The sequence below is a fragment of the Oncorhynchus mykiss genome, chromosome 13 (assembly GCF_057628025.1).
Source record: "Oncorhynchus mykiss isolate SJ-2025 chromosome 13, ASM5762802v1, whole genome shotgun sequence".
NCBI classification, from domain to species: Eukaryota; Metazoa; Chordata; class Actinopteri; order Salmoniformes; family Salmonidae; genus Oncorhynchus; species Oncorhynchus mykiss.
Genome location: NC_143034.1, coordinates 42,145,169 through 42,170,012, shown reverse-complemented (window position 1 = coordinate 42,170,012; position 24,844 = coordinate 42,145,169). Strand labels below are relative to the sequence as shown.

Below are 24,844 nucleotides of genomic sequence, written 5' to 3'. Positions count from 1 at the left end.
GAGAGAGAGAAGAGTGGAGGGAAAGGGTTGGGGTTAGAGAGAGAAGAGTGGAGGGAAAGGGTTAGGGTTAGAGAGAGAGAAGAGTGGAGGGAAAGGGTTAGGGTTAGAGAGAGAGAAGAGTGGAGGGAAAGGGTTAGAGAAAGAGAGAAGAGTGGAGGGAAAGGGTTAGAGAGAGAGAGAGAGAAGAGTGGAGGGAAAGGGTTAGAGAGAGAAAGAGTGGAGGGAAAGGGTTAGAGAGAGAGTGAAGAGTGGAGGGAAAGTGTTAGAGAGAGAGTGAAGAGTGGAGGGAAAGGGTTTGAGAGAGAGAGAAGAGTGGAGGGAAAAGGGTTGGGGTTAGAGAGAGAGAAGAGTGGAGGGAAAGGGTTGGAGAGAGAGAAGAGTGGAGGGGAAGGGTTAGAGAGAGAGATAAGAGTGGAGGGAAAGGGTTAGAGAGAGAGAGAATAGTGGAGGGAAAGGGTTAGAGAGAGAGAAGAGTGTAGGGAAAGGGTTGGACTAGAGAGAGAGAAGAGTGGAGGGAAAGGGTTGGGGTTAGAGAGAGAAGAGTGGAGGAAAGGGTTAGGGTTAGAGAGAGAGAAGAGTGGAGGGAAAGGGTTAGGGTTAGAGAGAGAGAAGAGTGGAGGGAAAGGCTTGGGTTAGAGAGAGAGAAGAGTGGAGGGACAGGGTTGGGGTAGAGAGAGAAGAGTGAATGGAAAGGGTTAGAGAGAGAGAGAAGAGTGGAGGAAAAGGGTTAGAGAGAGAGAGAAGAGTGTAGGGAAAAGGTTTAGAGAGAGAGAGAAGAGTGGAGGGAAAGGGTTAGAGAGAGAGAAGAGTGGAGGGAGGGGGTAGAGAGAGAGAGAAGAGTGGATGGAAAGGGTTAGAGAGAGAAGAGTGGAGGGAAAGGGTTAGAGAGAGAGAGAAGAGTGGAGGGAAGGGGTTAGAGAGAGAGAGAAGAGTGGAGGGAAAGGGTTAGAGAGAGAGAGAAGAGTGGGGGGGAAAGGGTTAGAGAGAGAGAGAAGAGTGGAGGGAAAGGGTTAGAGAAAGATAGAAGAGTGGAGGGAAAGGGTTAGAGAGAAAGAGAGAAGAGTGGAGGGAAAGGGTTAGAGAGAGAGAAAGAGTGGAGGGAAAGGGTTAGAGAAAGAGAGAAGAGTGGAGGGAAAGGGTTAGAGAGAGAGAGAGAAGAGTGGAGGGAAAGGGTTAGAGAGAGAAAGAGTGGAGGGAAAGGGTTAGAGAGAGAGTGAAGAGTGGAGGGAAAGTGTTAGAGAGAGAGTGAAGAGTGGAGGGAAAGGGTTTGAGAGAGAGAGAAGAGAGGAGGGAAAGGGTTGGGGTTAGAGAGAGAAAGAGTGGAGGGAAAGGGTTGGAGAGAGAGAAGAGTGGAGGGAAAGGGTTAGAGAGAGAGATAAGAGTGGAGGGAAAGGGTTAGAGAGAGAGAGAATAGTGGAGGGAAAGGGTTAGGGTTAGAGAGAGAGAAGAGTGTAGGGAAAGGGTTTGGACTAGAGAGAGAGAAGAGTGGAGGGAAAGGGTTGGGGTTAGAGAGAGAAGAGTGGAGGGAAAGGGTTAGGGTTAGAGAGAGAAGAGTGGAGGGAAAGGGTTAGGGTTAGAGAGAGAGAAGAGTGGAGGGAAAGGGTTAGAGAAAGAGAGAAGAGTGGAGGGAAAGGGTTAGAGAGAGAGAGAGAAGAGTGGAGGGAAAGGGTTAGAGAGAGAAAGAGTGGAGGGAAAGGGTTAGAGAGAGAGTGAAGAGTGGAGGGAAAGTGTTAGAGAGAGAGTGAAGAGTGGAGGGAAAGGGTTTGAGAGAGAGAGAAGAGTGGAGGGAAAAGGGTTGGGGTTAGAGAGAGAGAAGAGTGGAGGGAAAGGGTTGGAGAGAGAGAAGAGTGGAGGGAAGGGTTAGAGAGAGAGATAAGAGTGGAGGGAAAGGGTTAGAGAGAGAGAGAATAGTGGAGGGAAAGGGTTAGAGAGAGAGAAGAGTGTAGGGAAAGGGTTTGGACTAGAGAGAGAGAAGAGTGGAGGGAAAGGGTTGGGGTTAGAGAGAGAAGAGTGGAGGGAAAGGGTTAGGGTTAGAGAGAGAGAAGAGTGGAGGGAAAGGGTTAGGGTTAGAGAGAGAGAAGAGTGGAGGGAAAGGCTTGGGTTAGAGAGAGAGAAGAGTGGAGGGACAGGGTTGGGGTTAGAGAGAGAGAAGAGTGAATGGAAGGGTTAGAGAGAGAGAGAAGAGTGGAGGAAAAGGGTTAGAGAGAGAGAGAAGAGTGTAGGGAAAAGGTTAGAGAGAGAGAGAAGAGTGGAGGGAAAGGGTTAGAGAGAGAGAAGAGTGGAGGGAGGGGGTTAGAGAGAGAGAGAAGAGTGGATGGAAAGGGTTAGAGAGAGAAGAGTGGAGGGAAAGGGTTAGAGAGAGAGAGAAGAGTGGAGGGAAAGGGTTAGAGAGAGAGAGAAGAGTGGGGGGAAAGGGTTAGAGAGAGAGAGAGAGTGGAGGGAAAGGGTTAGAGAAAGATAGAAGAGTGGAGGGAAAGGGTTAGAGAGAAAGAGAGAAGAGTGGAGGGAAAGGGTTAGAGAGAGAGAAAAGAGTGGAGGGAAAGGGTTAGAGAAAGAGAGAAGAGTGGAGGGAAAGGGTTAGAGAGAGAGAGAGAAGAGTGGAGGGAAAGGGTTAGAGAGAGAAAGAGTGGAGGGAAAGGGTTAGAGAGAGAGTGAAGAGTGGAGGGAAAGTGTTAGAGAGAGAGTGAAGAGTGGAGGGAAAGGGTTTGAGAGAGAGAGAAGAGTGGAGGGAAAGGGTTGGGTTAGAGAGAGAGAAGAGTGGAGGGAAAGGGTTGGAGAGAGAGAAGAGTGGAGGGAAAGGTTAGAGAGAGAGAGAATAGTGGAGGGAAAGGGTTAGGGTTAGAGAGAGAGAAGAGTGTAGGGAAGGGTTTGGACTAGAGAGAGAGAAGAGTGGAGGGAAAGGGTTGGGGTTAGAGAGAGAAGAGTGGAGGGAAAGGGTTGGGTTAGAGAGAGAAGAGTGGAGGGAAGGGTTAGGGTTAGAGAGAGAGAAGAGTGGAGGGAAAGGGTTAGAGAAAGAGAGAAGAGTGGAGGGAAAGGGTTAGAGAGAGAGAGAGAGAGTGGAGGGAAAGGGTTAGAGAGAGAAAGAGTGGAGGGAAAGGGTTAGAGAGAGAGTGAAGAGTGGAGGGAAAGTGTTAGAGAGAGAGTGAAGAGTGGAGGGAAAGGGTTTGAGAGAGAGAGAAGAGTGGAGGGAAAAGGGTTGGGGTTAGAGAGAGAGAAGAGTGGAGGGAAAGGGTTGGAGAGAGAGAAGAGTGGAGGGAAAGGGTTAGAGAGAGAGATAAGAGTGGAGGGAAAGGGTTAGAGAGAGAGAGAATAGTGGAGGGAAAGGGTTAGAGAGAGAGAAGAGTGTAGGGAAAGGGTTTGGACTAGAGAGAGAGAAGAGTGGAGGGAAAGGGTTGGGGTTAGAGAGAGAAGAGTGGAGGGAAAGGGTTAGGGTTAGAGAGAGAGAAGAGTGGAGGGAAAGGGTTAGGGTTAGAGAGAGAGAAGAGTGGAGGGAAAGGCTTGGGTTAGAGAGAGAGAAGAGTGGAGGGAAAGGGTTGCGACTAGAGAGAGAGAAGAGTGGAGGGAAAGGGTTGGGGTTAGAGAGAGAGAAGAGTGAAGGGAAAGGGTTAGAGTTTGAGAAGAGTGGAGGGAAAGGGTTAGAGAGAGAGAAGAGTGGAGGGAAATGGTTAGAGAGAGAGAGAAGAGTGGAGGGAAAGGGTTAGAGAGAGAGAGAAGAGTGGAGGGAAAGGGTTGGGGTTAGAGAGAGAGAAGAGTGAAGGGAAAGGGTTAGAGTTTGAGAAGAGTGGAGGGAAAGGGTTAGAGAGAGAGAAGAGTGGAGGGAAATGGTTAGAGAGAGAGAGAAGAGTGGAGGGAAAGGGTTAGAGAGAGAGAGAAGAGTGGAGGGAAAGGGTTGGGGTTAGAGAGAGAGAAGAGTGGAGGGAAAGGGTTGGAGAGAGAGAAGAGTGGAGGGAAAGGGTTAGAGAGAGAGAGAAGAGTGGAGGGAAAGGGTTAGGGTTAGAGAGAGAGAAGAGTGGAGGGAAAGGGTTGGGGTTAGAGAGAGAGAGAAGAGTGGAGGGAAAGGGTTGGGGTTAGAGAGAGAGAAGAGTGGAGGGAAAGGGTTGGGGTTAGAGAGAGAGAGAAGAGTGGAGGGAAAGGGTTGGGGTTAGAGAGAGAGAAGAGTGGAGGGAAAGGTTTGGAGAGAGAGAAGAGTGGAGGGAAAGGGTTAGAGAGAGAGAGAAGAGTGGAGGGAAAGGGTTAGAGAGAGAGATAAGAGTGGAGGGAAAGGGTTAGGGTTAGAGAGAGAGAAGAGTGGAGGGAAAGGGTTAGGGTTAGAGAGAGAGAAGAGTGGAGGGAAAGGGTTGGGGTTAGAGAGAGAGAAGAGTGGAGGGAAAGGGTTGGGGTTAGAGAGAGAAGAGTGGAGTGAAAGGGTTAGGGTTAGAGAGAGAAGAGTGGAGGGAAAGGGTTAGGGTTAGAGAGAGAGAAGAGTGGAGGGAAAGGGTTGGGTTTGAGAGAGAGAAGATTGGAGGGAAAGGGTTGGGACTAGAGAGAGAGAAGAGTGGAGGGAAAGGGTTGGGGTTAGAGAGAGAGAAGAGTGAAGGGAAAGGGTTAGAGATTGAGAAGAGTGGAGGGAAAGGGTTAGAGAGAGAGAAAAGTGGAGGGAAAGGGTTGGGGTTAGAGAGAGAGAAGAGTGGAGGGAAAGGGTTGGGGTTAGAGAGAGAGAAGAGTGGAGGGAAAGGTTTAGGAGAGAGAGAAGAGTGGAGGGAAAGGGTTAGAGAGAGAGAAGAGTGGAGGGAAAGGGTAAGAGAGAGAGAGAAGAGTGGAGGGAAAGGGTTGGGGTTAGAGAGAGAGAAGAGTGGAGGGAAGGCTTGGGGTTGGGGTTAGAGAGAGAGAGCAGAGTGAAGGGAAAGGGTTAGAGAGAGAGAGAAGAGTGGAGGGAAAGGGTTAGAGATTGGGAAGAGTGGCGGGAAAGGGTTGGGGTTAGAGAGAGAGAAGCATGTAGGGAAAGGGTTAGGGTTAGAGAGAAGAGTGGAGGGAAAGTTAGAGAGAGAGAGAGAAGAGTGGAAGGAAAGGGTTAGAGAGAGAGAAGTGGAGGGAAATGGTTGGGGTTAGAGAGAGCGAGCAGAGTGGAGGGAAAGGGTTAGGGTTAGAGAGAGCGAGCAGAGTGGAGGGAAAGGGAAAGGGTTAGAGAGAGCGAGAAGTGTGGAGGGAAAGGGTTGGAGTTAGAGAGAGAGAAGAGTGGAGGGAAATGGTTGGGGTTAGAGAGAGAGGGAAAAGTGGAGGGAAAGGGTTGGGGTTAGAGAGAGAGAAGAGTGGAGGGAAAGGGTTGGGGTTGGAGAGAGAGAGAGGAGAGTGGAGGGAAAGGGTTAGAGCGAGAGAGAGTGGAGGGAAAGGGATAGGGTTAGAGAGAGAGGGCAGAGTGGAGGGAAAGGGTTAGAGAGAGAGAGCAGAGTGGAGGGAAAGGGTTAGAGAGAGAGAGAAGAGTGGAGGGAAAGGGTAGGGGTTAGAGAGAGAGAGAAGAGTGGAGGGAAAGGGTAGGGGTTAGAGAGAGAGAGAAGAGTGGAGGGAAAGGGTTATGGTCAGAGAGAGAAAGAAGAGTTTTAGGGAAAGGGTTAGAGGAGAGAGAAGAGTGGAGGGAAAGGGTTTGGACTAGAGAGAGAGAAGAGTGGAGGGAAAGGGTTGGGGTTAGAGAGAGAAGAGTGGAGGGAAAGGGTTAGGGTTAGAGAGAGAGAAGAGTGGAGGGAAAGGGTTAGGGTTAGAGAGAGAGAAGAGTGGAGGGAAAGGGTTGGGTTAGAGAGAGAGAAGATTGGAGGGAAAGGGTTGGGACTAGAGAGAGAGAAGAGTGGAGGGAAAGGGTTGGGGTTAGAGAGAGAGAAGAGTGAAGGGAAAGGGTTAGAGATTGAGAAGAGTGGAGGGAAAGGGTTAGAGAGAGATAAGAGTGGAGGGAAAGGGTTGGGGTTAGAGAGAGAGAAGAGTGGAGGGAAAGGGTTGGGGTTAGAGAGAGAGAAGAGTGGAGGGAAAGGGTTAGAGAGAGAGGAGTGGAGGGAAAGGGTAAGAGAGAGAGAGGGAAGAGTGGAGGGCAAGGGTTGGGGTTAGAGAGAGAGAAGAGTGGAGGGAAAGGGTTGGGGTTAGAGAGAGAGAAGAGTGGGGAAGGGTTGGGGTTGGGGTTAGAGAGAGAGAGCAGAGAAGGGAAAGGGTTAGAGAGAGAGAGAAGAGTGGAGGGAAAGGGTTAGAGATTGAGAAGAGTGGCGGGAAAGGGTTGGGGTTAGAGAGAGAGAAGAGTGGAGGGAAAGGGATAGAGAGAGAGAGAGAAGCATGTAGGGAAAGGGTTAGGGTTAGAGAGAGAAGAGTGGAGGGAAAGGGTTAGAGAGAGAGAGAAGATTGGAAGGAAAGGGTTAGAGAGAGAGAGAAGTGGAGGGAAATGGTTGGGGTTAGAGAGAGCGAGCAGAGTGGAGGGAAAGGGTTAGGGTTAGAGAGAGCGAGCAGAGTGGAGGGAAAGGGAAAGGGTTAGAGAGAGCGAGAAGAGTGGAGGGAAAGGGTTGGGGTTAGAGAGAGAGAAGAGTGGAGGGAAATGGTTGGGGTTAGAGAGAGAGGGAAAAGTGGAGGGAAAGGGTTGGGGTTAGAGAGAGAGAAGAGTGGAGGGAAAGGGTTGGGGTTGGAGAGAGAGAGAGGAGAGTGGAGGGAAAGGGTTAGAACGAGAGAGAGTGGAGGGAAAGGGATAGGGTTAGAGAGAGAGGGCAGAGTGGAGGGAAAGGGTTAGAGAGAGAGAGCAGAGTGGAGGGAAAGGGTTAGAGAGAGAGAGAAGAGTGGAGGGAAAGGGTAAGAGAGAGAGAGAAGAGTGGAGGGAAAGGGTTGGGGTTAGAGAGAACAGAGTGGAGGGAAAGGGTAGGGGTTAGAGAGAGAGAGAAGAGTGGAGGGAAAGGGTTATGGTCAGAGAGAGAAAGAAGAGTTTTAGGGAAAGGGTTAGAGAGAGAGAGAAGAGTGGAGGGAAAGGGTTTGGACTAGAGAGAGAGAAGAGTGGAGGGAAAGGGTTGGGGTTAGAGAGAGAAGAGTGGAGGGAAAGGGTTAGGGTTAGAGAGAGAGAAGAGTGGAGGGAAAGGGTTAGGGTTAGAGAGAGAGAAGAGTGGAGGGAAAGGGTTGGGATAGAGAGATAGAAGAGTGGAGGGAAAGGGTTGGGACTAGAGAGAAAGAAGAGTGGAGGGAAAGGGTTGGGACTAGAGAGAGAGAAAAGTGGAGGGAAAGGGTTGGGGTTAGAGAGAGAGAAGAGTGAAGGGAAAGGGTTAGAGATTGAGAAGAGTGGAGGGAAAGGGTTAGAGAGAGAGAAGAGTGTAGGGAAACGGTTAGAGAGAAAAAAGAGTGGAGGGAAAGATTTAGAGAGAGAGAAGAGTGGGGGGAAAGGGTTGGGGTTAGAGAGAGAGAAGAGTTGAGGGAAAGGGTTAGAGAGAGAGAAGAGTGGAGGGAAAGGGTTGGGGTTAGAGAGAGAGAAGAGTGGAGGGAAAGGGTTGGGGTTAGAGAGAGAGAAGAGTGGAGGGAAAGGGTTGGGGTTAGAGAGAGAGAAGAGTGGAGGGAAAGGGTTAGAGAGAGAGAAGAGTGGAGGGAAAGGGTTAGAGCGAGAGAGAGTGGAGGGAAAGGGATAGGGTTAGAGAGAGAGGGCAGAGTGGAGGGAAAGGGTTAGAGAGAGAGAGCAGAGTGGAGGGAAAGGGTTAGAGAGAGAGAGAAGAGTGGAGGGAAAGGGTAAGAGAGAGAGAGAAGAGTGGAGGGAAAGGGTTGGGGTTAGAGAGAACAGAGTGGAGGGAAAGGGTAGGGGTTAGAGAGAGAGAGAAGAGTGGAGGGAAAGGGTTATGGTCAGAGAGAGAAAGAAGAGTTTTAGGGAAAGGGTTAGAGAGAGAGAGAAGAGTGGAGGGAAAGGGTTTGGACTAGAGAGAGAGAAGAGTGGAGGGAAATGGTTGGGGTTAGAGAGAGAAGAGTGGAGGGAAAGGGTTAGGGTTAGAGACAGAGAAGAGTGGAGGGAAAGGGTTAGGGTTAGAGAGAGAGAAGAGTGGAGGGAAAGGGTTGGGATAGAGAGAGAAGAGTGGAGGGAAAGGGTTGGGACTAGAGAGAAAGAAGAGTGGAGGGAAAGGGTTGGGACTAGAGAGAGAGAAAAGTGGAGGGAAAGGGTTGGGGTTAGAGAGAGAGAAGAGTGAAGGGAAAGGGTTAGAGATTGAGAAGAGTGGAGGGAAAGGGTTAGAGAGAGAGAAGAGTGTAGGGAAACGGTTAGAGAGAGAGAAGAGTGGAGGGAAAGATTTAGAGAGAGAGAAGAGTGGAGGGAAAGGGTTGGGGTTAGAGAGAGAGAAGAGTGGAGGGAAAGGGTTGGGGTTAGAGAGAGAGAAGAGTGGAGGGAAAGGGTTGGGGTTAGAGAGAGAGAAGAGTGGAGGGAAAGGGTTGGGGTTAGAGAGAGAGAAGAGTGGAGGGAAAGGGTTAGAGAGAGAGAAGAGTGGAGGGAAAGGGTTGGGGTTAGAGAGAGAGAAGAGTGGAGGGAAAGGGTTGGGGTTAGAGAGAGAGAAGAGTGGAGGGAAAGGGTTGGGGTTAGAGAGAGAGAGAAGAGTGAAGGGAAAGGGTTAGAGAGAGAGAAGAGTGGAGGGAAAGGGTTAGAGATTGAGAAGGGTGGAGGGAAAGGGTTGGGATTAGAGAGAGAGAGAAGAGTGGAGGGAAAGGGTTGGGGTTAGAGAGAGAAGAGTGGAGGGAAAGGGTTAGAGAGAGAGAGAGAGAGAAGAGTGGAGGGAAAGGGTTGGGGTTAGAGAGAGAGGGAAAAGTGGAGGGAAAGGGTTAGGGTTAGAGAGAGAGAGAAGAGTGGAGGGAAAGGGTTGGGGTTAGAGAGAGGGAAAAGTGGAGGGAAAGGGTTGGGGTTAGAGAGAGAGAAGAGTGGAGGGAAAGGGTTGGGGTTGGAGAGAGAGAGAGGAGAGTGGAGGGAAAGGGTTGGGGTTAGAGAGAGAGGAGAGTGGAGGGAAAGGGTTGGGGTTAGAGAGAGAGAAGAGTGGAGGGAAAGGGTTAGAGAGAGAGAAGAGTGGAGGGAAAGGGTTAGGGTTAGAGAGAGAGAGAGAAGAGGGGAGGGAAAGGGTTAGGGTTAGAGAGAGAAGAGTGGAGGGAAAGGGTTAGGGTTAGAGAGAGAGAGAGAGAGAGAGAGAGAAGAGGGGAGGGAAAGGGTTAGGGTTAGAGAGAGAGAAGAGTGGAGGGAAAGGGTTAGGGTTAGAGAGAGAGAAGAGTGGAGGGAAAGGGTTAGGGTTAGAGAGAGAGAGAAGAGGTGAGGGAAAGGGCTAGGGTTAGCGAGAGAGAGAGAAGAGTGGAGGGAAAGGGTTAGTAATTTAGGTATAGAAAGAGAGATGGGGGGGCTAAGTGAAGAGAGAGAATGGAGAGAGTAAATTGAAGAGAGAAAGACATTTTACTCAACTTTTCCTTTTTTTATTCGCACGGGAGGGGTAAACGGTCATTATCGATTTGCTAACGTTACTTGATCATGAAGCATGACGTTAGCTAGCAAGAGTCGGCTGTGTATTGTCAGCTAACCGAACGTGTACGGACAAGAAAATAAACCCTTTGTCTGCACATCCTTGTGATTTTTTTGTTGCAGTGTTCAAGAGTGCTAAGACGTTTCAGAAGCGTTTTTCAATTGGAGCTGCGGACCACGACCGGCGCGTTGCCAGCCACAACGAACGGTAAGGCAAGGATGTAGTATGAATTGAAAAGTAGATCTCTTTCGTCACTCCGCTCCTCAGACTCCCCTCCTCTCGTAAGGCGGGGAACAGGGCCTCAAGTCTAACAGCAGTGTGTCGTCGTCAGTGTGAGAGAGCTCTTTTTGAGCTGAGCAACATCAAAAGCTGGGCACGAGTCCCAGTGGGGCTGGGGAGGAAGCCTAGATGATAACACCAGCGTTTGCCAGTGTGTGTGTGTGTGTGTGTGTGTGTGTGTGTGTGTGTGTAGCGATAAACATAGAGGGGGGGGGGGGGGGGGGGTCGCTGGCCGTAGCTGTAGAAGCCTTGCAGCTCTAGTCAGTTGAGTTGTTCCTGCTGATGCAAGGTCGGCCAGTGAAAGACCGATACATGTGAATGAATATGCCTGGTTGCCTGTGGGTACACTACACTGTAGGTTGAATGGGTTTGGAAAAATGCATTGACGCGGCCTGTATGAATTTGTCCCTGTGAGTGCAGGGTGACAGTGTATTTTTGGTGTGTTCCTGTATCCACGTGTCCGTTCGAGTCTGGATTCGTCTGTGTGAGTCCGCGATTGGGATCGTGATTGGGATCGTGTGTGTGTGTGTTCCTGGGAGAGTGGAAATTAGAACAAAGTTGAAATTAGAACAGGCTGGAAATCCGGCTAGAACAGGCTGGACTACACAGCCAAGGGATAGAGGGACTCCCTTTTTTTCTCCCACTCTAGTTCCTTTTCCAACAGTCTTTTTCATGCTTTCCTCGCCTTCCCCCCTCTTCCTCGTCTCCGCTCTCCCCCCCTGGCATTCCCAGGCAACTAAACATATTTTGGCATGGCGAAACGACATCCAGAGAGGTTATTTGAGGATAAACACACACAAGTACACATGCTTGCGCACACACACGCACACACTACATAGGAGTTCACTCATGCACTCCTTCCACAAACAGAAAGACAAAAACGTGTTTGATATGCATGAGAACACACACCTGTTCACATAGTGTACACACACACCCATTCCCAATGCCACACCTGACTCAGAAAGCGGACTGATTATTTGGCATAGATTAGAGCATGTCGTTGGCAGACAGCCAAGCACCATGGAAGAGGCTTACCTTGCACCGTGGCAAAGCCCTAACCCCGGAGAAACAGCCGTGTCAGACTGCTATTAACCTCCCAAAGCAGTGGTCTGCCATGGCAGTGACATAGGCATCTATAATAAGAAAGAGAGAGAAGATATTAGCTTTAGTACGCATAGCTCTCCACGAGAGTCAGTCTCTCACAGTCTTTCTCTGTCTCTGTCTCTCACAGTCTGTCTCTTTCTCTCTCTCTCTCTCTCTCTCTCTCTCTCTCTCTCACAGTCTCACTCTCTCACACAGTCTCTCACTCTCTCACACAGTCTCTCTCTCTCTCACAGTCTCTCTCTCTCACACAGTCTCTCTCTCTCTCACACAGTCTCTCTCTCTCTCTCTCTCTCTCTCTCACACAGTCTCTCTCACACAGTCTCTCTCTCTCTCACACAGTCTCTCTCACACAGTCTCTCTCTCTCTCACACAGTCTCTCTCTCTCTCACACAGTCTCTCTCTCTCACACAGTCTCTCTCATATAAATGCAACAATTTCAAAGATTTTACTGAGTTAACAGTTCATATATGGAAATCAGTCAATTGAAATAAATTCATTATGCCCCAATCTATGAATTTGACATGACTGGGAATCCAGACATGAATCTGTTGGTCACAGACACCGTTAAAAAAAGGTAGGGGTGACCACCATTTGCCTCATGCAGCGCAACACGTCTCTTTCGCATAGAGTTGATCAGGCTGTTGATTGTGGCCTATGGACTGTTGTTTCACCCCTCAATGGCTGTGCGAAGTTTCTGGATATTGGCGTGAACTGGAACACGCTGTCGTACATATCGATCCAGAGTAGAGGTCGACCGATTAATCAGAATGGCCGATTTCAAGTTTTCATAACAATCGGAAATCGGTATTTTTTGACGACGATTTTGCCAAATGATTTATTTTTATACCTTTATTTAACTAGGCAAGTCAGTTAAGAACACATTCTTATTTTCAATGACAGCCTAGGAACGGTGGGTTAACTCCCTTGTTCAGAGGCAGAACGACAGATTTTCACCTTGTCAGCTCGGGGGATCCAAACTTGCAACCTTACAGTAAACTTGTCCAACGCTCTAACCACCTGCCTCTCATTGCACTCCACGAGGAGCCTGCCTGTTACGCAAATGCAGTGGAAGCCAAGGTAAGTTGCTAGCTAGCATTAAACTTATCTTATAAAAAACAATCAATCATAATCACTAGTTATGGTTGATGATATTACTAGTTTATCTAGCGTGTCCTGCGTTGCATATAATCAAAAGCGCATTTGCGAAAAAAGCACAATCGTTGGACGACTGTACCTAACCATAAACACCAATGCCTTTCTTAAAATCAATACACAGAAGTATATATTTTTAAACCTGCATATTTAGCTAAAAGAAGTCCAGGTTAGCAGGCAATATTAACCAGGTGAAACTGTGTCACGTTTGAAACGCTAATAGCGTTTCAAACGTCACTCGCTCTGAGACTTGAGTAGTTATTCCCCTTGCTCTCAACAGCACATCGCTATTGTTGATGTGTTCCTTGTTCGAGCCCAAGTAGGGACGAGACGGAAGCTATACTGTTACACTGGCAATACTATAGTGCCTATAAGAACATCAAATAGTCAAAGGTATATGAAATACAAATGGTATAGAGAGAAATAGTCCTATAAATACTATATTAACTACAACCTAAAACCTCTTACCTTGGAATATTGAAGTCTCATGTTAAAAGGAACCACCAACTTTCATATGTTCTCATGTTCTGAGCAAGGAACTCAAATGTTAGCTTTTTTACATGACAAAGTAAAAGTGCAATTTTTTGCCAACACTTTGTTTTTGCATTATATAAACCAAATTGAACATGTTTCATTATTTATTGGAGGCTAAATTGATTTTTATTGATATATTATATTAAGTTCAAATAAGTGTTCATTCAGTATTGTTGTAATTGTCATTATTACAAATAAAGAAAGAAATAAAAAAAAAATCGGCAGATTAATCGGTATTGGCTTTTTTTGGTTCTCCAATAATCGGTATCGGCGTTGAAAAATCATAAATCGGTCGACCTCTAATCCAGAGCATCCCAAACATGCTCATTGGGTGACATGTCTGGTGAGTATACAGGCCATGGAAGAACTGGGACATTTTCAGCTTCCAGTAATTGTGTACAGATCCTTTCGACACGGGGCCGTGCATCAGCATGCTGAAACATGAGGTGATGGCGGCGGAGAATGGCACGACAATCGGCCTCAAGATCTCGTCACTGTATCTCTGTGCATTCAGATTGCCATCGATAAAATGTGTGTTCATTGTCCGTAGCTTATGCCTTCCCATACCATTACACCATGACACACTCTGTTCACAATGTTGACATCAGCAAACTGCTCGCCCACATGACACCATACACGCTGTCTGCCATCTGCCCAGAACAGTTGAGACCCGGGATTCATCTGTGAAGAGCACACTTCTCCAGAATGCCAGTGGCCATCGAAGGTGAGCATTTGCCCACTGAAGTTGGTTACAACGCCAAACTGCAGTCAGGTCAAGACCGTGGTAAGGACGACGAGCACGCTGATGGACTTCCCTGGGACAGTTTCTGACAGTTGGTGCAGAAATTATTAGGTCTGGCGCAAACCCACAGTTTCATCAACTGTCCGGCTGGCTGGCATCAGGCGTTTCCGCAGGTGAAGAAGCCTGATGTGGAGGTCTTGGGTTGGTGTAGTTACACGTGGTCTGCGGTTGTGAGGCCGGTTGGGCGTACTGCTAAATTCTCTAATATGAGGTTGGAGGTGGCTTATGGTAGAGAAATTAACATTCCATTTTTAGCTCTGGTGGACATTACTGCAGTCAGCACGCCAATTGCACACTCCCTCAAAACTTGAGACTTCTGCAGCGTTGTGTGACAAAACTGCACACTTTAGAGTGGCCTGTTACTGTCCCCAGCACAAGGTGCACCTGTGTAATGATCGTGCTGCTTAATCGGCTTCTTTATATGCCACACCTGACAGGTAGATGGATTATCTCGGCAAAGGAGAAATGCTCACTAACAGGGATGTAAATAAATATGTGCACAAAATTTGAGAGAAATAAGCTTTTTGTGTGTATGGAACACTTCTGGGATATTTTATTTCAGCTCATGAAACCAACACTTTACATGTTGTGTTTATACTTTAGTTCAGTGTACTATATGAGGCAGATAGGAGGGCGGCAGAGAAATGTAAAAAAAAAAAAAAGAAAAGAAGGGAGTAGGGAGAGAATCTCCTTGAATCTCCTTCCCTCTCATCTCGCACTAAATGTCCATTGCATCTGAGAGGAGTGTGAGAGGAATGGGAGGGGGCAGGAAGATGGTGGGTGTGTGTGTCCGAATGCAAATGATGCTGTTCTCCAGTACACTTGCTAGCTGCCATGTCCTTTCATCATAACCGGTGTGTTACTGTTTGTGCCTACAGTACGAATATCATAAAGGTGTGTGTATTTTTGTTCCTTGACCGTAACTGAGTCCACACTGTGTGTGGTTCTCTCCCCTGCTCCCTGGGCTGTAGTAATGCCGTAGGATTGTTTTCTCTATCAAATAAATGCTATGAAAGATTTAGGGTGGACCCCAGACACTAGCTAACAAACTACTCAGTCAGGCTGAGTTATTGAACCCCCCGTCTTCTCTCAGACAACTAAACTACACTCAAAGACGACTTAGCTACCGTCTCAGACCACGTCAACGCCAACTTCTTTCGGTCACCTGGGTGTGTGCATAGTGCAGTAGTGTAAGTGAGTATCACCTCATGTGTGGTAGTAAGGCTGGAGGTGGAAGAGTGCAATTGGAACGGCGCAAACGTGATTGTGGGACAGAAAGGGAAATATACATGTGTTTGCGTGCATAAACCTGAGATGGTGTGTGTATATTTTTTTGTTACAAACGTCACCGAAACATTGTGTGTGTGTGTGTGTGTCTGGCCCTTTCAGGAAATGACAGTATACGAATGTAAAGCGTGTTTAAGTTGTATCATGTTTGTGCACCATAGACTTAGATAGACCACTCATCTTTGTATCTGCCCTATTATGGCGTCAATTGAAGTCAATTTTCTTCTTCTACTACTTCTATGAGTTGGTAAACAAACTGAAAGGGCGCATACTGCCACCTGGAGTGTGTTGTTTTTAACAGGTACAAAGCCACGGTTGGCGATTTACTGCCACCTGCAGTTACGAAATGTTTGCTAGCGAGCATAATTCATTGGCTGATCCCTCCTGGTGACCCGGATGGAATCATGTGATCCTTAACCCATAGGAAGTCACACACAGTTGACTACTTCAAAATGGTGGACGCCCTCAATGGTATTGTCCATGCAAAAACGGGTTCTTTCTAAGTAGTGATCTCCATGAGATGCATACTATATACTCCTAGAAGCCTCCAGTCATTTGTAAATGTATCCTGCTCGAAGTCTCACGCACACGCACACACCTGCTCCAGCTGTAGCCCAGCGAGGTGTTCTGAGCCTCTGATAGCAAGAGAACACTGGAGCACAGGAGAGGAGAGGACACACACACAGTGTTACAGACTAAGTGTTAGTCTCAGGAGGAACATGAATTGAGATGACCACATTCAGTCAAATACTGTGTACATTCCCAAATAATCCTCTCTGCCAGATAAGTAAAACGCACACACACTAACTCAGTAAGGACTAGAGGTCGACCGATTAATCGGAATGGCCGCTTTTATATCTTTTCATACCTTTATTTAATTAGGCAAGTCAGTTAACAACACATTCTTATTTTCAATGACAGCCTAGGAACGGTGGGTTAACTTCCTCGTTCAGGGGCAGAACGAAAGATTTTCACCTTGTCAGCTCGGGGGAACTAATCTTGCAATCTTACAGTTAACTAGTCCCAACGCAATAACGACCTGCCTCTCTCTCGTTGCACTCCACAAGGAGACTGGCTGTTACGCAAATGCAGTAAGCCAAGGTAAGTTGCTAGCTAGCATTAAACTTATCTTATAAAAAAACAATAAATCATAATCACTAGTTAACTACACATGGTTGATGACATTACTAGATATTATCTAGCGTGTTGCATATAATCTGACTGAGCATACAAGCATACAAGTATCTAAGTATCTGACTGAGAGGTGGTAGGCAGAAGCAGGCATTTAAACATTTATTCAAACAGCACGTTTGTGAGTTCTGCCAGCAGCTCTTCGTTGTGCGTCAAGCATTGCGCTGTTTATGACTTCAAGCCTATCAACTCCCGAGATGAGGCTGGTGTAACCGATGTGAAATGGCTAGCTAGTCAGCGCACACTAATAGCGTTTCAAACGTCACTCGCTCTGAGCATTCTAGTAGTTGTTCCCCTTGCACTTCATGGGTAACGCTGCTTGAATGGTGGCTATTGTCGTTGTGTTGCTGGTTCAAGCCCAGGGAGGAGCGAGGAGAGGGACGGAAGCTATACTGTTGCACTGGCAATACTAAAGTGCCTGTAAGAACATCCAATAGTCAAAGGTTAATGAAATACATATGGTATAGAGGGAAATAGTTATTTAATTCCTATAATAACTACCATCTAAAACTTCTTACCTTGGAAAATTGAAGACTCATGTTAAAAGGGACCACCAGCTTTCATATGTTCTCATGTTCTGAGCCAGGAACTTTCATAGCACATACTGCACTTTTACTTTCTTCTCCAACACTTTGTTTTTGCATTATTTAAACCAAATTGAACATGTTTCATTATTTACTTGAGGCTAAATTGATTTTATTGATGTATTATATTAAGTTAAAATAAGTGTTAATTCAGTATTGTTGTAATTGTCGTTATTACAAATAAATAAAAATAAATGTAAAAATAAATTAAATCAATTAAAAATAAATTTAAAATAAATTTAAAATTAAATATCAGCTGATTAATTGGTATCGGCTTTTTTGGTCCTCCAATAAGCGGTATCGGTGTTGAAATATCATATTCGGTCGACCTCTAGTAAGGACAAATATGTAGTAAATACAAAGAACACCGACACACATATCATAACCCCCCACACACATAATCATATCCTATAGAAGTACTTGAATGCATTCATTTGCGTTGTTGAACGTGCCGGCAAGTGAAAAGCCTCTTACATGACAAGCACAGAATACACACAACATGTAGTCTTCATACGCATATACATGGCATCATGAGGAGGCCTAGGGGCTGTGACTCAATGAACGAGTACATGACATGTACAGACAGAGAATGGGTCTCGAGGGTCGGTCTCATCAGCTACATACTAGCCCTCTCTTCCACCTCTCCAGCTCCATTATACAGATGCGAAAAGAGAGGAAGTAATTTCTCTGTCAGTTCACTGACAACCCACCACCGCCCTACCTCCATAGCAACCCTGCTCCCCCTCTCCCTTCATCCATCCATTTCCCCCCTGTCCAACCCACCACCGCCCTACCTCCATAGCAACCCTGCTCCCCCTCTCCCTTCATCCATCCATTTCCCCCCTGTCCAACCCACCACCGCCCTACCTCCATAGCAACCCTGCTCCCCCTCTCCCTTCATCCATCCATTTCTCCCTTGTCCAATCCACCAACAAAAAAAACTTAAAAAAAAAATTGCATCACCACTCCTCCCCCCTCCATCCATCCGCCTTTCCAATCCCCCAAACAAGCCCGCGGCGGTCAGGGCAATTACTGCGAGTCACTCTGTCAAGTGGGCAATGACAGCCGCCGACGGCCCGTCCACGACTAATGATGCCGCTGGTCTAGGTCAATGTCCAGCCCGCCGGACCACAGCTAACATACAGTACCGCCGGCCCACACGCTTACATTTACATTTGTAAGCATTTAGCAGATGCTCTTATCCAGAGCGACTTACAGGAGCAATTAGGGTTAAGTGCCTTGCTCAAGGGCACATCAAAAGAAGTTTCACCTAGTTGGCTCAGGGATTCAAACCAGCGACCTTTCTGTTACCGGCACAACACCCTTAACCATTAGGCTACCTGTCGCCCAAGAGCTATGTGGCTAAAAAGTCACATTTTTTATTTATTTATGTATATTTCACCTTTATTTAACCGGGTAGGCCAGATGAGAGCAAGTTCTCAAATACCCAAATACCATTGCAGACATCGGAGTACTCCTCTTTCTATTTCGGAGATGGTCATGTCGTGGAGTGTCCTGGGACAACAAACGGAGGGATAGCCTCTAGGTCTGGTTTCAGCACCCCTCTTTTCTTTTAATTTCTCCTCAGCCAGACAATTGGCAAGAAAGTGAGTTAGCCTCTTGAAAGGAACACAGTGTTGGCCAGACCAGCCATTTAGCCCCGTTAGCCTCCACCACAACATACAACGGTCAAGCCTGCAGACATAGTGATGCCAAATGTTTTGTCGTAGACCAGGTAAGCATGGGTAAGCAAATAAACGTGTTTGCAACCGCGCCAAATACATTTAGTGAGAGTTTAGCCTTTCCGTAGACTCGCTAATATCTTGAAAAGCTACATATTTACAAAGCATAACAATTAGTCCACTCAACAGACATTTGGAAATTTGGAAAATCATTTGGAAATCACAAGAGCGATAAACTGCCTTTCTATAGCCACACTCACCTCCAAGTTTCAGAAACACTACTTGTCTATCGCTGCTAAAGGCTAAATTTAGCATACCAGCTAATTTCGCTCAACAACAGACATGAAAGACATGACCTGTGTCGTGAACTTATTTTTGGTCGGGGGAAATTCGGTCAAATTGGGCTTGATTAAAAGTGTCTGATTGGCGTCTTAAGTGTTTCTCGCTTTGGCTGCTTTGAAACGATGGAGGCTTTGAAGTCAGCCACACAGTGGAGCGCATGATGACACATCAAAGGAAGAGGAGGATAGAGGCGAGTGACACGAGACAAGGCCCCTCGATTGTAGTCTGTTCAAAGTGAAAAAGCAGTCTGTTGACTGCGAATGTAGTTAACGGAGCATCCTTTTCTCGAGTCCGCAAGGGCCAGTGGACATCGGAAAGGTCGTCCGCCTTTGGGAGAAGATATTCTTTATACACGGATCCTGTCACAGATACACTGCACGGCCAAAAGTATGTGGACACCTGCTCGTCGAACGTCTCATTTCAAAATCATGGGCATTAATATGGAGTCGGTCCCCCCATTGCTGCTATAACAACCTCCACTCTTCATGGAAGGCTTTCCACTAAAATGGTGGAACATTGCTGCTGGGACTTGCCACAAGAGCATTAGTGAGGTCGGGGACTGACATTGCGCGATTAGGCCAGACTCACAGTCGCCATTCCAATTCGTCCCAAAGGTGTTTGATGGAGTTGAGGACAGGGCTCCGTGCAGGCCAGTCAAGCTCATCGACACTAATCTCGTCAAACATTTTCTCGTTTAGAATGTCATTGTATGCCGTAGCGTTAAGATTCCCCTTTACTCAAACTAAGGAGCCTAGCCCTAACCATGAAAAACAGCCCCAAAACATTATTCCTCCTCCACCAAACTTTAGACTTGGCACTGTGCAGTCGGGCAGGTAGCGTTCTCCTGGCATCTGCCAAAACCAGATTTGCCCGTCGGACTGCCAGATGGTGAAGAGTGATTCATCACTCCAGAGAACACGTTTTCACTGCTCCAGAGTCCAATGGCGGCGAGCTTTACATCGTTCCAACCGACGCTTGACATTGCGCATGGTGATCTTAGGCTTGTGTGCGGCTGCTCGGCCATGGAAACCCATTCCATGAAGCTCCAGATGAACAGTTATTGTGCTGATGTTGCTTCCAGAGGCAGTTTGGAACTCGGTAGTGCGTGTTGCAACCGAGGACAGGTGATTTTTTACATGCTACGCGCTACAGCACTCGGTGGTCCCGTTTGGTGAGCTTGTGTGACCTACTACTTCGCGGCTGAGCCGTTGTTGCACCTAGACGCTTCCACTTCACAATAACAACACTTACTGTTGACCTTGGCAGCTCTAGCAGGGCAGAAATATGACGAACTAACTTGTTGGAAAGGTGGCATCCTATGACAGTTTCACATTGAATGTCACGGAGCTCTTCAGTAAGGCTATTCTACTGCCAATGTTTGTCTATGGGGGTTGCATGGCTGTGTGCTTAATGTTATACACCTGTCAGCAACGGGTGTGGCAGAAATAGCTGAATCCACTCATTTGAAGGGGTGTCCACATACTTTTGTATATATAGTGTATAAATGGAGTTTCCTTGGTGACAAATACATTTGAACATCTCAAATGAACATCTTAGAATAGAAATGTCACACTATAAACTATTTGTCACCAGTCTTGAAAGCTAGAGGCCAAGTTGGCAAGGCTACCTTTGGTTGCCAACCATAAAACCTGAACAACGCAACACATTTGTATGAACTTCGCAAACACCTGCACACGCAGACACAGACACAAAGAGACCACAGTTCAGAGTTATCAGCCCACTGGTGTTCTCTACACAGACCCTCAACCTCAGCGGTGTGATACCGCTAGACTGATTTGCTGAATGGGCAAACTAACACCCCCTTCCCCCTCTATCCTGCCATATATCTTTCTACTCTTTTCGCTCAGTTTTTTCCTCGCTATCTGTCAGAATCCTCCGTCATCCCCCGATAGGCCCACTCCTCTTCCCATCCCTCTGTTTTAAACTCCTCCTCCTTTCATAGTCCCCCTTTTCCAAGCCCTCTCCAATATCTCTATTTATATTTTCTCTCTCCCCCCTCACTACTTCATGTGGTAAATGATTATCTCGTTGAGTCAGATAATGAGTGTGCTGTACCTCCGTTCCGCTGGCCATCGATTCATTGACTTCTAACTCCCCTCTTGGCTATCTCCCTAAGCAGATTGATGACGGAGAAGAAAAATTGAAGACAAGTCACCCCTCACCACACAGTCCCCACCGAGACGCCTCAGAATCCCAAATGATGTCCCCCCTCAGGGCAAGGGAAACATTCGATTAGCTGGTTAGGAAAACAATTAACTAATTCAAGCTAACAGCAGGTTAAGTCTCCACATGGTCGCCAAGGGGTGAAGGATAGTACAGCACATGCCTCCGAGGTTGTGAAACATCCCCAAGTTAGCCCTCAAATGTACAGTTGAAGTCGGAATCTATTATCTATTTTGTGAAGTGCACCAGTCCCTCCTGCAGCAAAGCACCCCCACAACATGATGCTGCCACCCCCGTGCTTCATGGTTGGGATGGTGTTCTTCGGCTTGCAAGCCTCCCCCTTTTTTCCTCCAAACATAACGATGGTCATTATGCCAAACAGTTCTATTTTTGTTTCATTAGACCAGAGGACATTTCTCCAAAAAGTACGATCTTTGTCTCCATGTGCAGTTGCAAACAGATTTTTTAATGGCGGTTTTGGAGCAGTGGCTTCTTCCAGGTTATGTCGATATAGGACTTGTTTTACTGTGGATATAGATACTTCTGTACCCGTTTCCTCCAGCATCTTCACAAGGTCCTTTGCCGTTGTTCTGGGATTGATTTGCACTTTTCGCACCAAAGTATGTTCATCTCTAGGAGACAGAACGCGTCTCCTTCCTGAGCGGTATGACGGCTGCGTGGTCCCATGGTGTTTATACTTGCATACTATTGTTTGTATAGATGAACGTGGTGGTACCTTCAGGCGTTTGGAAATTGCTCCCAAGGATGAACCAGACTTGTGGAGGTCTACACTTTTTTTTCTGAGGTCTGGATGATTTCTTTTGATTTTCCCATGATGTCAAGCAAAGAGGCACTGAGTTTGAAGGCAGGCCTTGAAATACATCCACAGGTACACCTACAATTGACTCAAATGATGTCAATTACACCTACAATTGACTCAAATTATGTCAATTAGCCTATCAGAAGCTTCTAAAGCCATGACATAATTTTCTGGAATTTTCCAAGCTGTTTAAAGACACAGTCAACTTAGTGTATGTAAACTTTTGACCCACTGGAACTGTGATATTCATGAATTATAAGTGAAATAATCTGTCTGTAAACACTGTTGGAAAAATGACTTGTGTCATGCACAAAGTAGATATCCTAACCAACTTGCCAAAGCTTTAGTTTGTTAACAAGACATTTGTGGAGTGGTTGAAAAACGAGTTAATGACTCCAACCTAAGTGGACGTAACACTTACAGTTGAAGTCGGAAGTTTACATAACTTCCGACTTCAACTGTACATCAATGAAAACAATGAGAAATTGTAAAAGGCAACCATGGAACATGGCGCCCCTTCTGATCACTGTGTGTGGACAGGCTGTTGTCTTTTAGAAAATCCCTCCTCTATAATGTCATAAAGTCCTGACCCCAAAACTGGCCAGCCAGTTAGCGCTGAAACCCGCTGTGTTGCCTGCTGACTGTGCACCACGCAACAGACCAGACGAGAGGTCACCCAGGCCCATGGTGGTGCCACTCTGAGCAGGCCTCTCATTGGCCATCTACAGGGCTATTCCCAGCAGTCCTGTGGGCTACCCATGGAGTCTCTCTCTCTACTCAGCGGAAGATCAGATCACGAAGGAGAGGCTTGTGTCAGCAGATCACCTAAGGCCCGTCAGATTCACCATCAGGCCACCATCCCTCCCTCATATGACCCTCACTGAGGCGAGGAAGTGCAACATGGGGAAATGTTGTAGGCTATGTTCCACTAACAGGCCAAGAGGACGAAGACAACATAAACACCATTCGCTGACAGAGACATCAACATAGCAGTCGTCGCTTTCAAAGCCTTTTAAAATATGTTTCCCCATAAGAACGCGACTTGATGTTTCAAGGTAATGGCGTTTCGAAGAATCAATGTGAATTTCTCCCTAACAACATGCTTACTGATCCTCTCTAATGTAAAGATACCTGGATAAACACACACACACACACACACACACACACACACACACACACACAACCATTATGCAAGCCCCTTATATCAGTTCACCAACTCTCCATGCAGCTTTGAGGCAATGCAGGCATTTTTTTTTATGGAGAGGAAGGAGAGGGTTATACAGTACGTGACTGACCTGGTTGGCATTTGAAGCCTGAGCGGTGCGGTAACATTGGGCTGGGAATATGATGTGGGATGGGGAGCGGCTGGTATTATGGGCTCATAACGGTGATGCATGAGAAGAAAGCAGAGGGTAACATTTAAAGCTCTAAATGCCAACCTCGGTTATGAGGGATGTCGGGAGTGCATCACTCACTCTGAGGCATCGTCTGCTGAGAGAGAGAGCGAGAGAGGAGGGAGAGGGGGTGGTTAATGATATCATCCAAGTATAAAGACAAAATTCAATGAAGGGAGACAGTGAAAAGAAAGAAAGACACACACACACACACACCACAAAGAAATACACTTGGAAACTTTTTGATGCCTGTACTAGGAGGGAGGGCTTGAACCCCATTGTGAAGGCAGTGTGTTATTGTGGGGGGTGTAGGAGGGTAGTGGGGGGGGTTGTTCCTGTGGTCAGTTGACCCTGCCTGGCCTAGGGAAGACTAATGGTTGCAGCAGGAGGGCCATCCAGCCGGTTGGGCCGCTCACTGACATTCATGCGTAAGGCCCTAATGAGCATTGACCCCCAGGGGTCAGGGGTAACCAGGCCCTGGGGGGGGGGGGGGGGGGGGGGGGGGGCTGACAGTGGGCCGTTCCGCAAAGCCTACTCCCTCTGTAACCCCAGCCTATCCAAACAGCTCTCCCAGACCTCACCCCCCCCCCCCCCCTCCCCGTGACAGAAGATGGAAGAGGAGCTCTCCCCAGGAACATTCCTGTCTTATCGGTCTGGACTCCATGGGGGTCCCACAGTAGAATGGAGGAGGGTGGGTGAAGGAGAGGATTATGGAGGGTTCCAGAGTATAGTCCCAAATGAAAGGGGGGAAGCGGGGGTGAAGACGAATGTATATTGTTTTGGTGAAGTGAGATGTGGTCGGGTGATAATTTTGCTATCTGAGTCCAAACAACAGTGCATTGGCAGGGCAATTCAAGCAAAGACTATATGCAGTGATAATGTATTGGGCTTATAGCCTACTGCACAAACTCACTGCTAAAGCACTGTTTTTAATTGAGCGGCTTCCATGTTGACACAGAGAGTGATCTTGACGCAGAAAGTGTTCTTGGCGCAGAAACGGTTGGTGACCACCGGTCTAACGTCTATCGTTGTATGTGACTGTGTCTGTGAGTGAGTGTTTGTGCGTGCGTGCACACATTGTCAACATGAGACAAGCACGGACAAAAGTCTGTCACGCTCTGCATGGCATCTAGGGAAAAGGGTGGAGCAGGCGGCTGTACTCAGTATAACTAGTACATCACCATAGAGACAGACAAACAGACAGCAAGAAAGAGATGGACGGACAGACACAGCGGGAAGAGTGCACCCTCCAGTGACAGTGATAGCTCCCGACACCAGACCTAAACAGATCAGGGCAACCCGCGAGAACGGGTGGCAAGGGAGGGATAGAGAGACGCCTTGGGGGAGGGAACAGAGGAAGGAGTGAGTGAAGGGGAGGGAGGGTTTGGAAGGGTGGCGCACGAGGGATGGAGTTGATAACGAAACAGGACGGATTTTGGGGATGAGGAGGAGCTCAGAGGAGAGGGGTACGTATCGATAGAAAGATGATGAGCGATGTAGAATGGGTAAGGCAGGCCCCTAGAGGGAGAGTCAGGCACTCAGGACACGTCGTCCTTGGGAACAGCACGATTGATGGGAATAGAGTGATAAAAACCACACACACACAAATACACACACCTGCTCCCTCCTTCTCAACATTTTCTCAATCCCTCCTTCTCCACATGTCTTTAATCCTCTCCATCCCACACAGCTCTCCTCATAGTCAAAGTGTCAAGACGCGTTCCGTCTCCTAGAGATGAACGTACTTTGGTGCGAAAAGTGATAATCAATCCCAAAACAACAGCAAAGGACCTTGTAAAGATGCTGGAGGAAATGGGTACAAAAGTATCTATATCCACAGTAAAAGGAGTCCTACATCGACATAACCTTAAAGGCCGCTCAGCAAGGAAGAAGCCACTGCTCCAAAACCGCCATAAAAAAAGCCACGGTTTGCAACTGCACATGGGGACAAAGATTGTAATTTTTTGAGAAATGTCCTCTGGTCTGATGAAACAAAAATAGAACTGTTTGGCCACAATGACCATCATT

At 47.4% G+C, this 24,844-nt stretch overlaps 1 protein-coding gene and 1 long non-coding RNA gene across 2 annotated transcripts in view; both read right to left on the bottom strand.

The window, feature by feature from the left end:
- Positions 1-24,844, bottom strand: part of LOC149978890 (uncharacterized) — a 699,006-nt gene that overhangs the window by 525,474 nt on the left and 148,688 nt on the right. The gene's annotated exons all lie outside the window — the stretch shown is intronic.
- The window catches only part of LOC110486146 (retinoic acid receptor alpha-A), a 212,602-nt gene that overhangs the window by 159,089 nt on the left and 28,669 nt on the right, over positions 1-24,844 (bottom strand). Inside the window, exon 2 of the mRNA XM_036940799.2 lies at positions 10,776-10,873. The gene's annotated coding sequence lies outside the window, so the exon portion shown is untranslated. The remainder of the gene's footprint in view (positions 1-10,775; positions 10,874-24,844) is intronic.